Source organism: Equus caballus, chromosome 21, assembly GCF_041296265.1.
Source record: "Equus caballus isolate H_3958 breed thoroughbred chromosome 21, TB-T2T, whole genome shotgun sequence".
NCBI classification, from domain to species: domain Eukaryota; kingdom Metazoa; phylum Chordata; class Mammalia; order Perissodactyla; family Equidae; genus Equus; species Equus caballus.
Genome location: NC_091704.1, coordinates 44,122,528 through 44,136,336, shown reverse-complemented (window position 1 = coordinate 44,136,336; position 13,809 = coordinate 44,122,528).

Genomic DNA, 13,809 nt, shown 5'->3' with positions numbered 1-13,809 from the left:
CCCGTAGAAAATACTCGGAACCAGGAATGGTAGAGACCTTAGGAAATCACGTTGATCAGAGCTCCAACTTGAAGTGACTTGAGCCATCTCAGTTTTATGGACCCTTCCCAAACTTATGAAACTTCACCTTCAGTCGAACTGCTCTAATGACCTCACACTGCCATCTCCATGACCCATTTCCCCAGGGACCTACTTAAAATCTCTTCTAGTGTCCCAAGCACAAGGGACACTCCCCCCCGAAAGTAGTGTCTACTCCCTGGGAGTAGTTAGTTTATACTCTCTGGAAGCAAATCCCCAAGTGAAATCGACCTACCTTCTTGCATTATATCTCTGAGAGCCTCTTTCATTTTTTAAATTTTTATTATTTTGTTGAGATCACATTGGTTTATAACATTATAGAAATTTCATGTATTTTGACTTCTGTATAGACTGCATCATGTTCACCACCAAACGTCTGGTTTCTATCTGCCACCATACCTATGTGGCCCTTTACCCCTTCAGATTTCAAGTCACCTCTGGGAACCACCAATATGTTCTCCTTATCTATGTGTTTGTTTATTTGTTTATCATTCACATGAGTGAAATTACACAGTGTTTGTCTTTTTCTGTCTGACTTATTTCACGTAGCATAATACCCACATGTCCATCCATGTTTCCCAAATGGCACTGTTTGGTATTTTTTATGGCTGAGCAGTGTCGACAAAAATAATCCACAACCAATCTATAAATGAAAATTTGGGTGGGTTTATTCTGAGCTGAAATCTGAGGACCATGGCCTGGGGCCTTTCTTCCCAAAGGAAGAAAGGGCACCAAAGAAGTGAGGTGCACAGATTGGTTATATACCCCCAAGCAGGACGTTTCACATATGATTGAAATGTCCCTCCCACAATAGTCACAAGATTGCCCTGTCAGCACAGCGCTTGATGGAGACAGCAGGTAGTGGGTCTGCTATCTCAGAGGGCTCAGCAGGAGGCAAGTCTATTGTCTCGAGCTGGGCGGTCACAGGTGAGCGCAGCAATCAGTTTCTAGCCTAAGGAAAGATGCTTAATCCTTAAGGAGATGCCAATGTTGGGAGGGGGAGGGAAGTTCACCTTTATCTCAAGGGCCTTTGTTCTTGCCATAGGGAATATCTAAAGCAGATATACAATGCATGCTCAACAGCCACGGGTCAAGCCCTTTTGGAAAGACAAGGTCAGGCCAAATTAGGTTTACACCAAATGGCTTCCTCATATTCTCCAATATGTCCTATTGCTTGCCATTTTTATTTGTCAGCAGTATTCCACTGTGTAAATATACCACATCTCCTTTATCCATTCATCTATTGATGGGCACTTGGGTTGCTTCCAAGTCTTGGCTATTGTGAGTTAATGCTGCAGTGAACATAGGGGAGCATATATTTTATCCAATTAGTGTTTTATGTTCCTTGCATAGATACCCAGAAGTGAAATAGCTAGAACATATGGTATTTCTAATTTAATTTTTTTGAGGAATCTCCATAATCTTTTCCATAATTGCTACACCAGATTGCATTCCCACCAGCAGCATATGAGGATTCCCTTTTATCCACGTCCTCACCAACAGTTGGTATTTCTTAACTTGTTAATTACAGCCATTCTGATGGCGTGAGGTGAAATCTCCTTGTAGTTTTCATTTGCATTTTCCTGATAATTAATGATGTTGAACATCTTTTCATGTGCCTATTGGCCATCTGTATATCTTCTTTGGGAAAATGTCTGTTTCCTCTGCCCACTTTTTGATTTGGTTGTTCATTTTCTTGTTGTTCAGCTTTATGAGTTCTTTACATATTTTGGAAATTATCATCTTGCAGGATATATGATTTGCAAATATTTTCTCCCAGTTGGTGGGTTGTGTTTTTGGTTTTTTAATGGTTTCCTTTGTTGTGAAGAAGTTTTTTAGTCTGATATACCCTATTTGTTTATTTTTTCTTTTCTTTCTCCTGCCAGAGGAAACATGGTATCCAAAATGATACTACTGAGTCCAACATCAAAGAGTATGCTGTCTAGTTTTCTTCTAGGCATTTCATGGTTTCAGATCTTACATTCAAGTCTATAATATATTTTGAGTTAATTTTTGTGCACGGTGTAAGATAATGGTCTACTTTCATTCTTTTACATATGACTGTCCAGTTGTACCAACACCATTTATTGAAGAGACTATCCATTCTCCATTGTATGTTCTTGGCTCCTTTGTTAAAGTATAGCTATCAATAGATGTGTAGGCTTATTTCTGGACTGTCAATTCTGTTCCTTTTACCTGTGTATGCCAGTACCATGCTGTTTTGATTATTATAGCTTTGTAGTATATTTTGAAATCAGGGAGTGTGATACTTTCAGCTTTGTTCTTTTTTCATAGGATTCCTTTGGCTGTTTGGGGTCTTTTATTGTTCCATATAAGTTTTAGGATTCTTTGATCCTTTTCTGTTAGAACGTCATTGGCAGTCTAACTGGGATTGCATTGAATCCGTAGATTGCTTTAGGCAATGTGGACTTTGTAACTAGGTTATTCTTCCAATCCATAAGCAAGGAATATCTTTCAATTTCTTTATGTCTTCTACAATTTCTTTCAATAATGTCTTATGCTTTTCACTGTATATGTCTAAAACTACTTGGTTAAATTTATTCCTAGGTATTTGATTCTTTTTATGGTGATCAAAATGGAATTTTATTCTTGATTTCTCTTTCCGCTAGTTCTTTGTTAGTATATAGAAATATAGCTGAATATACCTTAAAAAACTGGAAAAAGCAGAACAAATAAAGCCCAACATCACTGGAAGGAAGGAAATAATAAAAATCCGAGCAGAAATAAGTGAAATAGAGAATAAAAAACAATAGGAAAGATCAATGAAACTAAGACCTGGTTCTTTGAAAAGACAAACCAAATTGACAAGCTCTTGGCCAGACTCAATAGGAACAAAAGAAGGAAAGCTCCAATAAGTAGAATCAGAAAAGAAATAGGACAAATTATGAGAGATAGCACAGAAATACAAAAGATTGTAAGAGAACACTATGAAAAGCTAAATGTCAACAAATTGTAACCCAGAAGAAATGCATACATTCTTAGAATCATACAGCCTCTCAGAACTAAATCAAGAAGAAATAGAAAATCTGAGTAGACCAATCACAAGTAAAGAGACTGAAACACTAATCAAAAACCTCCCAAAACAAAAGTTCAGGTCCAGACGGCTCCTTTGGTGAAATCTACCAAATGTACAAAGAAGATTTACTGCCCGTTCTCTCAAACTCTTCTGAAGAATTGAAGAGGACAAGGTGCTTCTCAACTTATTTTACAAGGACAAAATTACCCTGATACCAGGGGCTGGCCCCGTGGCCGAGTGGTTAAGTTCACGCGCTCCGCTGCAGGCGGCCCAGTGTTTCGTTGGTTCGAATCCTGGGCGTGGACATGGCACTGCTCGTCAGACCACGCTGAGGCAGCGTCCCACATGCCACAACTAGAAGGACCCACAACGAAGAATATACAACTATGTACTGGGGGGCTTTGGGGAGAAAAAGGAAAAAAATAAAAAATCTAAAAAAAAAAAAATTACCCTGATACCAAAACCAGACAAGAAAATGCAAAAAAGGGAAATCGCAGGCCAATTTCACTGATGAACATACATAAAAAGATCCTCAGTAGATTATCAGCAAATTGAAAAGAACAATACGTTAAAAGTGTCATACACCACGATCAAGTGGGATTTATTACATGGGTGCAGGAATCATTCAATACCACAAATCAATCAATGTAATACACCATATTAACAAAATGAAGAATAAAAATTACATGATAATTTCAATAGATGCAGAGAAAGAATTTGACAAGATTCGACATCCATTTATGATAAAGAGTCTCAATAAAGTGGCTGAAGAAGCAAAGTACCTAAACATAATAAAGGCCACATATGAAAAACCCACAGCCAACATCATACTCAGCAGTGAAACATTGAAAGCTATTCCACTGAGAACAGGAAAAAGACAAGGATGTGCACTATCATCACTCTTGTTCAACATAGTATTAGAAGTCCTAGCCATAGCAATAAGGCAAGAGAAAGAAATAAAAGTGATCCAAATATGAAAGAAAGAAGTAAAACTGTCACTATTTGAGGATGACAGAAATCTATATATAGAAAACCGTCAAGAATCTATCAAAAAACTATTAAAAATAATTATCAAATACAGTAAAGTGGCTGGGTGCAAAAGCTGAGGGGCAATTAAGAAGATAATTTGTTCATGAAGTGATACTAGAGTCCTAACACTGGAAGTCAAAGTCTTTACCCAGAGGACTGCACATCTAAAGCTGAATCCATAATTCTGAATTGGCTTCATAAAATAGGACTGCAGATCCTTCCACAGTCTCCTTAGGCACAAGGTGAGAATGCCTTCTGCCCACTTGTAGTGTCAGCTCTGGGAAGGACTGGACATGCAAACTCCAGAAATCATCTTTGCATTTTCTATCCTCAACACAAGACTGGTTGTAGTAAAGGTTTCCAGTGTAACTCTAAAACAGGCAGAGAAAACACTTGAATTTAAGACCTGAAACTATAAAACTCCCAGAAGAAAACATAGGTGGTAAGCTCCTTGAAATTTGTTTCAACGATGATTTTTTGTACTTGACACCAAAGGCAACAGCAACAAAAACAAAAATAAACAAGTGGGACTGCATCATCTAAAAGTTTTCTGTACATGAAAAGAAAACATCAACGAAAATAAAAAGGCAAGCTACAAAATGAGAAAAATACTTGCAAATCATGTATCTGTTAACGGGTTAATATCCAAAATATATAAAGAACTCATACAACTCAATAGCAAAAACCAAATAATCCAATTAAAAAATAGACAGAGGATATGAATAGGGATTTTTTCCAAAGAAGATACAGATAGCCAATGGATACACGAAAAGATGCTCTACGTTGCTAGTTATCAGGGAAATGCAAATCAAAACCACAAGGAGATGTTACCTCACACCTGCTAGAATGGCTATCATCAAAAAGAAAAGAAATAACAAGTTGTTGATGAGGATGTGGAGAAAAGGGAACCCTTGTGCACTGTTGGTGGGAATGAAGTGGTGCAGGCACTATGGAAAACGGTATGGAAGATCCCCAAAAAATTAAAAACAGAGCTACCATATGATCCAGCAGTTTCAATTCTGAGTATTTATCTGAAGAAAATGAAAACAGTAACTTGAAAAGATATATGCACCCCCATGTTCATTGCAGCATTTTTTTACAATAGCCGAGATATGAAAACAACCTAAGCGTCCATCTATGGATAACTGGATAAAGAAATTGTTGTAAACATAAATAATGGAATATTATTCAGCCATGAAAAGAATGAAATCTTGCCATTTGCAAATACATAGATGGATCTTGAGGGCATCATGCTAAGTGTAATAAGTCGGACAGAGAAAGACAAATGCCACATGATCTCACTTACATATGGAATCTTAAAACAAAAACGAACAAACCAAACTCATACATACAGAGAAGTGATTGGTGGTTGCTAGAGGCAGAGGATGGCTGTGGGTAAAATGGGTGGAAGGGATCCAAAGGTGGAATCTTCAGGTATAAATAAAGAAGTCATGAGTATGTAATGTACAATATGATGACCATGATTAATAATACTATATTGCATATTTGAAAGTTGTGAAGAGAGTAGATCTTAAAAGTTCTCATCCCAAGAAAAAAAATTGTAACTGTTTATGTTAACTGATGTTAAGTAGATTTTTGTGGTTATCATTTTGCAATATGTAGAAACATCAAATCATTAAGTTGTACACTTGAAAGTAATATAATGTTATATTTTGATCATACCTCAATAAAAAAATTTTAAACTAAAAGTTTTTTTAAAAGGCAGAATGAGGATTGCAATGGATTCCTCGCCTACGGAATGAAGTGGATCCTTGAATTCTGTTTGTACACTTACTATCTTCTTTCTTCAGGTCTTATTTTCCCATCTGAATTTAAAGCACTGCATTCTAATACATGTGAGCGTCCTTCACATAGCCATGCCCGTTGTGGTGAGAGAGAGAGAGAAGTGGGGCTTTACCAGGCACCACAAGGCTCCAGCAAATATACCACTCTTGTACTTCTCATAATGTACTAGGAAAATAAAGGATTTTTTATTGAACTCCAAACTTATACATTTATTCATCAATTATGTTGATAGCTTATTGTATTCCAGGTACTAATCTGCTGGGCAGACAGATGCTAAACATGATAAAAAATAAAGTATATAGTATGTTAATGGCAAATGCTACTAAGAAAAATCCAGTAGTAAAGGGTCAGGCATCAGTTTTAGATGGTATAATTCAAACAAACTCTAAAAATTTGTGAATGCCAGGGAAATAGGAACACAAATGTGTGATGATATTTAATAGTTACTCTTGATTTGGAAAGTGTTACAATGTTTTTGTGGTTATTTAAAAAGAGCTCCCTTGTCTCAAGATACCTTCTGAAACATTTACAGATGAAGTGTTATGATGTCTGGGATTAGTTTCAAAATACTGGGGCGGGGGATGGAGGCGAGGTTGAAAGTGAGTGGGAATACAAGGAAAGAAAAACCGTCAGGAGCTGGGACTCATTGAAGCTAAGTGTTGGGCATGGAAGTTCTACTTTTACGAATGTTAGAAATGTATCGTTAAAAGGTTTTTAAACTCTCCCACTATGATTCTAATTTTTCCTGTTGTTATTTCAATTTTTGCTCTATACACTTTGAGGCCACATCAGTAGAAGAATACACACTTAAATTACAGTTTCACGTACCATACCTTCCCACCGAAACAATAAATCTTCATTATGAAAGTTCCAATTTTGTCTCTAGTAATGCTTTTACCTAAAGTCTATTTTGTCTGATATTATCCATAACTCTTTAGGTTTTATTTTCCATTAGTATTGCTTGACTTGTCTCTTTCTATCCCTTTATATTCAATCCTCCTGTATCCTCATATTTTAGGTGTGTCTCTTGAAATAGCAAACAATTTTATATTTTAATCAAGTCTATTGAGTTAGAGAGGAATGAAGTGTCTACTCAAGTAATGAATAGATAAGGTTATTAAGAGAATAAAGAGATATTTGGTCCATTTCTTTCCTAAAGGGTCCATTTCCCTAATTTCTATATCTTAGTTTCCATAATCTCAATCCATTTTGGAACTAATTAATGAAGTCATTTCACACATTTCCAATATGCCATTCCACATTAGATCAAAAAGAAATTGTGATTCAGAGAAAATATTCTACATTTCCTAAGTTGTGATAGATACAAAATACGTCAGACAAATGAGTTTGTACATACACTGTGCATATATTTTTAGTTGTGGAAAAAGAGTCACTCTCATTCATGGTCCCATTCATAACATAGTGAATGATAAAGATATCCAGTGATAGACAGATGTACATATCTACTGATATGCAGAATTCTGTTAAAATAATCCAAACGACAGATTCATTACTGTCTGGCTTTTGTGTTTGGCAACTGGCTTAGAGATTTGCATTGTCCAAAGTTGTAATTTCCTGTTGTCCTACAAAACCCCACTTTTCCCCGGTTGCTTTTTTGTTTTTCATCATTTTTTATCCAAAGAGTGCCTCCCTCCTTCCCTTTTATCCTCACTTCCTTCAGCAATGAAGCATTTCCAAGTCTGTTACCTAGAGTCCCTCATGCTTCCATTTCCCTTTCCGGTTGTTGAACTTTCAATCGACGAGAACTCTTTTTCGTAATTTCCATAAGTAATGTAGATTTTTTTCTTTTTGGGCAAAGTCTTGCCTCATTTGGGAGCCCTCTGTGGCCTGTTTCCCTTTTCCAGACTATTTTTCTGGACTCACTAGCTCTCTACAAAGCTTTGTAGCAGGAGTTTAGGAGATAGCTCTGCTAAAATCTGATGTTGGGCTTTCCACTTACGGCAACACGGCTTTATTTGCTTTTCTTGTTGATCTTCACAGTGTGTATTGCATCGATTTACATGTAGACTGTGGAGGGCCATGGAGGAGAAAAGTCCCTGTGGCATGCTCCCTGTCCTCCATCCTGATACCTACTCCAGCATTTTATAAACCTTCATGCCAGACAAGGGGGAGGAGATTAGCAAAGAGTGGGGTAGGCTTATAAGGAAACCACGTGCATGAATGCTCAGGTTGATTCTAGCACTTATTAATGAGTCTAAAGTCCCCATCTTCTACCCTTGTGGGGACATTTCTAAATTAATACTTACCCCCAAGTCAATAGTACAAAATCTTTTGCACAGAGGATTTCAAAACCATGCTCATTGAAAACAGAATCAATTTGCAAATTACATTTTCTACAGAACTCTAAATAAGATGACTTTCACCCTTCTTGTACCACTTAAGGCCTTGTGTCCATTGGTTTCTGGCATAGCCCCTTGATAGACACCTCCCAGCCCCCTCTGTGCTGTCCTTAGACTCAACAGCCACAATTCCCTACCCCTTTTTCATCTGCACAAGAATCGAGGACTGGGCTCCATGATGGAGATCATCCCTTCCCTCTCCCTCCCTGTGGTCCCCACACTTAGAAAGTCATTGAGGCCAACTCAGCGCCAGATGATTCCTTAGCCTCAGCCTGAGACTGCAACCAAGAGATAAAGTTTTTATTTTCTGTCATGTCCAAGATTATTGGCCACTTTGGTGTATAAATATAGACCAGGACAAAATATCAGAAACACAGAAAATTCTGTTTTGATGTGTCAAGCATTGTGGAGGGATTTTTGGCCATCTGCCACCAGCTTCAGACACTCTGGGTTGGGTAACGCAAACTCACTTCCAGCTCTGTTTGTCGTTTCCAGCTGCTAATGCAGAGACTTTCCCAGCTTTCCTCACAGGCTTGAGTAGCCAGGTGACAGAATTCTGGACAGTGAGGCATAAGTCTCTTGGCTGAGTGGAGGGGGGATCATAATTCCTTGAAAGCTTTTGCTTTCCTGATGGAAGGGATATATGTAGCTCATACTGCTCATTCTCCTTTTTTGTCCTCCTTGGAATGTGGACATGGTATCTGGAGCTGGGCAGCATTGTTACAACAATGAGTTAAGGAGCACGAATTGTAAACACATTCTTCTTGACAATGTAGAGGTATTGAAACAATGCCAGCAGTTGCCTACTTCCCATCTACGTTTTAGGTAGGAAAAATACCGTCTTCTTGTGTAAGTCAATGACAAAAAAAACACCACATGATTTTTAAATTTTTTCTCAACTATACCTAACAACTCTTTTGTAAGAATGATTTTTAAATTGACTTTTAAAATTTCTCATCATAAGTTAAATAATTGAGTGGAATGTCCTTTCCACTGCATTGTAAATGTTGTGATCTTAAAGTACACAGTTACATCCCTCTGTTCAACTGATGCAGTGGGTTCTAAATGTCTCAGCAGTTTGATACTCACCACCATCTATTCCTGACATAGATAAGTAAGCTTCCCACTATGAGTTAGAAATTTTACATCATTCCATTTCTTCTTGAATTATTATTTCTATTCCACTTTCCCTAGAGAGTTTAATTCTACTCTATATATGTTTATCCTGGAAAGAATTATACTGAGTATTCTATTATAACCTTAAGCATCAAAAATATGTATTCAAATTAAAATTAATATTTCTATTTCCTATAGCAATAAGGCTCCAAGGGTTAAATATTCTTACCAAGTTATCATTCTAAGTTTTAATAATTGCATTAAATTAGCTAAAGGAATATAAACATATTTCCAATATGATTAATAATTACTAAACACAAAATACCTATCTCACAATGAGATATGGGGCTGCTTTTCAATTCTTTTAAAATTAACTCATGTGTCTATAGATAAACATTACCTAAATATGGAATGAGATAGTTTTGTGTCTATATCTCTTAGTTATGTCAACATTGAAAAAATTATACACATCAATAAGTAACATGAGTAGTATGACATTTGTTATGTCCATCTTTTTTTGATTTTTTAAATTTTATTTTAATTTTCTATTTTTTTAATTGCAGTGACATTGGATTATAGCATTATATAGCTTTCAGATGTACATGGTAATATATTTCGAATTCTGTGTAGATTACATTACGTTCACCACCCAAGAACTAATTATAGTCCATCCCCTCACATGTGAGCCTAATCATCCCTTTTGCCTTCCCCCCACTTCCCCTATGGTAACCACCAATCCAATCTCTAATGCTATGTGTTTGTCATTGCTTTTATCTTCTATTTATGGATGAGATCATACGGTATTTGACTTTCTCTCTCTGACTAATTTCACTTAGCATAATACCCTCAAGGACCATCCATGTTGTCACAAATGGCTGAATTTCATCATTTCTTATGGCTGAGTAGTATGCCATTGTATATAAATACCACATCTTCTTTATCCATTAGTCCCTGGATGGGCACCTAGGTTGCTTCCAAGTCTTGGCTATTGTGTATAATGATGCAATGAATATAGGGGTGCATGTATCTTTATGCCTTTGCATTTTCAAGTTTTTGGATAAATACCAAGAAGTGGGATAGCTGGATCATATGGTAGAACTGTTCTTAATTTCCTGAGGATACTCCATACTGCTTTCCATAGTGGCTGCACCAGTTTGCACTCCCGCCAGCAGCGTACGAGGGTTCCCTTCTCTCCACACCCTCTCCAACATTTGTTGTTTTCTGTCTTGTTAATTATAGCCATTCTGACCAGAGTGAGGTGATACTTCATTGTAGTTTTGATTTGCATTTCCTTGATAGCTAATGATGCTGAGCATCTTTTCATATGCCTGTTAGCCATCCGTGTATCTTCTTTGGAGAAATCTCTGCTCAGATCTTTTGCCCGTTTTTTAATTGGATTGTTGGTTTTTTTGTTGTTGAGATGTATGAGTTCTTTGTATATTTTGGATATTAACCCCTTATCTGATATATGGTTTGCAAATATATTCTCCCAATTGTTAGGTTGTCTTTTCGTTTTGTTGATGGTTACCTTTGCTGTGCAGAAGCTTTTTAGTTTGATGTAGTCCCATTTGTCCATTTTTTCTTTTGTTTCCCATGCCTGGTCAGACATGGGACTTAAAAATATGCTGCTAAGACCGATGTCAAAGAGCATACTGCCTATGTTTTCTTCTAGAAGTTTCATGATTTAGGGTCTTACATTCAAGTCTTTAATCCATTTTGAGTTGATTTTTGTGCATGGTGTAAGGAAATGGTCTACTTTCGTTCTTTTGCATGTGGCTGTCCAGTTTTACCAACACCATTTATTGAAGAGACTCTCTTTTCTCCATCGTATGCTCTTGGCTCCCTTGTTGAATATTAGCTGTCCATAAACGTGTGGGTTTACTTCTGGACTCTCAATTCTGTTCCATTGATCTGTGTGTCTGTTTTTCTGCCAGTACTGTGCTGTTTTGGTTACTATGGCTTTGTAGTATAATTTGAAATCAGGGAATGTGATACCTTCAGCTTTATTCTTTTTTCTCAGGAATCCTTTGGCTATTTGGGGCCTTTTGTTGTTCCATATAAATTTTAGGATTCTTTGTTCTATTTCTGAGAAAAATGTTGTTGGAACTTTGACAGGGATTGCATTGAATCTATAGATTGTTTTAGGAAGTATGGACATTTTAACTATGTTAATTCTTCCAATCCAAGAGCACAGAATATCTTTCCATTTCTTTGTGTCTTCTTTGAGTTCTTACGACAATGTTTTATAGTTTTTGGTGTACAGATCTTTCACCTCTTTGGTTAAGTTTATTCCTAGGTATTTTATTCTTTTTGTTGCAATTGTAAATTGGATTGTATTCTTAATTTCTCTTTCTGCTACTTCGTTGTTAGTGTATGGAAACACAACCAATTATTGTATGTTGAATTTGTATCCCATGGCTTGACTGTATTCTTTTATTGTTTCTAAAAGTTTTTTAGTGGATTCTTTAGGGTTTTCTAGATATAAAATCATGTTGTCTGCAAAGAGTGACAGTTTTATTTCTTCTTTTCCAGTATGGATCCCTTTTATTTCTTTTTCTTGCCTGATTGCTCTGGATAGGATTTCCAATACTATGTTAAATAAGAGTGGTGACAGTGGGCATTCTTGTCTGGTTCCTGTTCTTAGGGGGATAGCTTTCAGTTTTTCTCCACTGAGAATGATATTTGCTGTGGGTTTGTCATATATGTCCTTTATTATGTTGAGGTATTTTCCTTCTATACCAATTTTATTTAGAGTTTTTATCATAAATGGATGCTGTATCTTGTGAAATACTTTCTCTGCATCTCTTGAGATGATCATGTTATTTTTATTCTTCATTTTGTTAATGTGGTGTATCTCACTGATAGATTTGTGGATGTTGAACCGTCCCTGCATCCCTGGAATGAAACCCACTTGATCATGATGTATGATCTTTTTATATATTGCTGTATTTGATTTGCTAGTATTTTGTTGAGGATTTTTGCATCGATGTTCATCAGTGATATTGGCCTGTAATTTTCTTTTTCTGTGTTGTCTTTGTCTGGTTTTGGTATCAGGATAATGTTGGCTTCATAAGATGAGTTAGGAATTCTCCCCTCCTTTTCAATTTTTTGGAAGAGTTTGAGAAGGATAGGTATTAAGTCTTATTTGAATGTTTTGTAGAATTCACCAGGGAAGCGATCTGGTCCTGGACTTTTCTTTTTGGGGAGGTTTTTGACTCCTGTTTTGATCTCCTTGCTGGTGATTGGTATATTCAAATTCTCTACTTCTTCTTGGACCAGTGTTGGAAGGTTGTATGTTTCTAAGAATTTATCCATTTCTGCTAGATTATCCAATTTGTTGGCGTATAGCTTTTCATAGTATTCTCTTATTATCTTTTGTATTTCTGCAGTGTCCGTTGTACTCTCTCCTCTTCCATTTCTGATTTTATTTATTTGAGCCTTCTCTCCTTTTTTTGTGGTGAGTCTAGCTAAGGGTTTGTCCATTTTCTTTATCTTTTCAAAGAACCAGCTCTTGGTTTCATTAATCTTTTCTATTCTTTTTCAGTCTCTATTTTGTTTATTTCTGCTTTGATTTTTATTATTTCCTTTCTTCTGCTGATTTGGGGCTTTGTTTGTTCTTTTTCCAGTACCCTTAGATGTGCTGTTAGATTGTTTATTTGGGATTTTTCTTTTTTATTGAGGTAGGCCTGAATTGCTATAAACTTCCCTCTTAGAATCGCTTTTGCTGTATCCCACAATCCTGGTCCGTGCACACTCCCAACCCCCTGAAGCATACCCCAACACTGCACTGCAGAGGCCCCCACCTCTCCACCAATGCCCCCCACAGTTCAGCTGGTCCTCAGACAGGCCCTGCCCCACAGAGGCGGAGACATTCACCTGCCTGTAGAGGATCAAGGCACCCAGTCAGTGCAAGCCAAAAAGTAGCCTGAGGGCTTGCTGTTGGATGGGGCCAGTCCCTAGGGCAGGCTGCCTGTCCTGGTTGAACTGGATTAAATCTGTGCTCTAGTGGGTGTAGCAGATCCCTGGGCTAAGAGGCCAAGAGAAGAACCTCAATGGTGCCTACCTGTGTCTGTGTCAGCACGCCTGGACCAGGTCAAAACAATGGCCCCCACCAATGTCTCAATCCCGGAGAGGTACCTCCTCTCACCAAGTTGCTCCCAAAGCCCACTAGGTGAGTCTCTTTTCACCAAAGGACCGTCAGCCTTCTCTCTGGTGATTTTTGTTTGCTGCAATCAGTGAGTCTGTGCGCGGGCCCTTTAAGACCCGGATCTTTTCAGCTTTCCACCAGTAGCTTTTCTGGGAGTGTCCTCGCTGCAGTTAATAGCCAGCAAAGCCAGTCAGTAAGACTCCTGTCTCAGTTGGGCTGAGTCTGAAGGATGCATA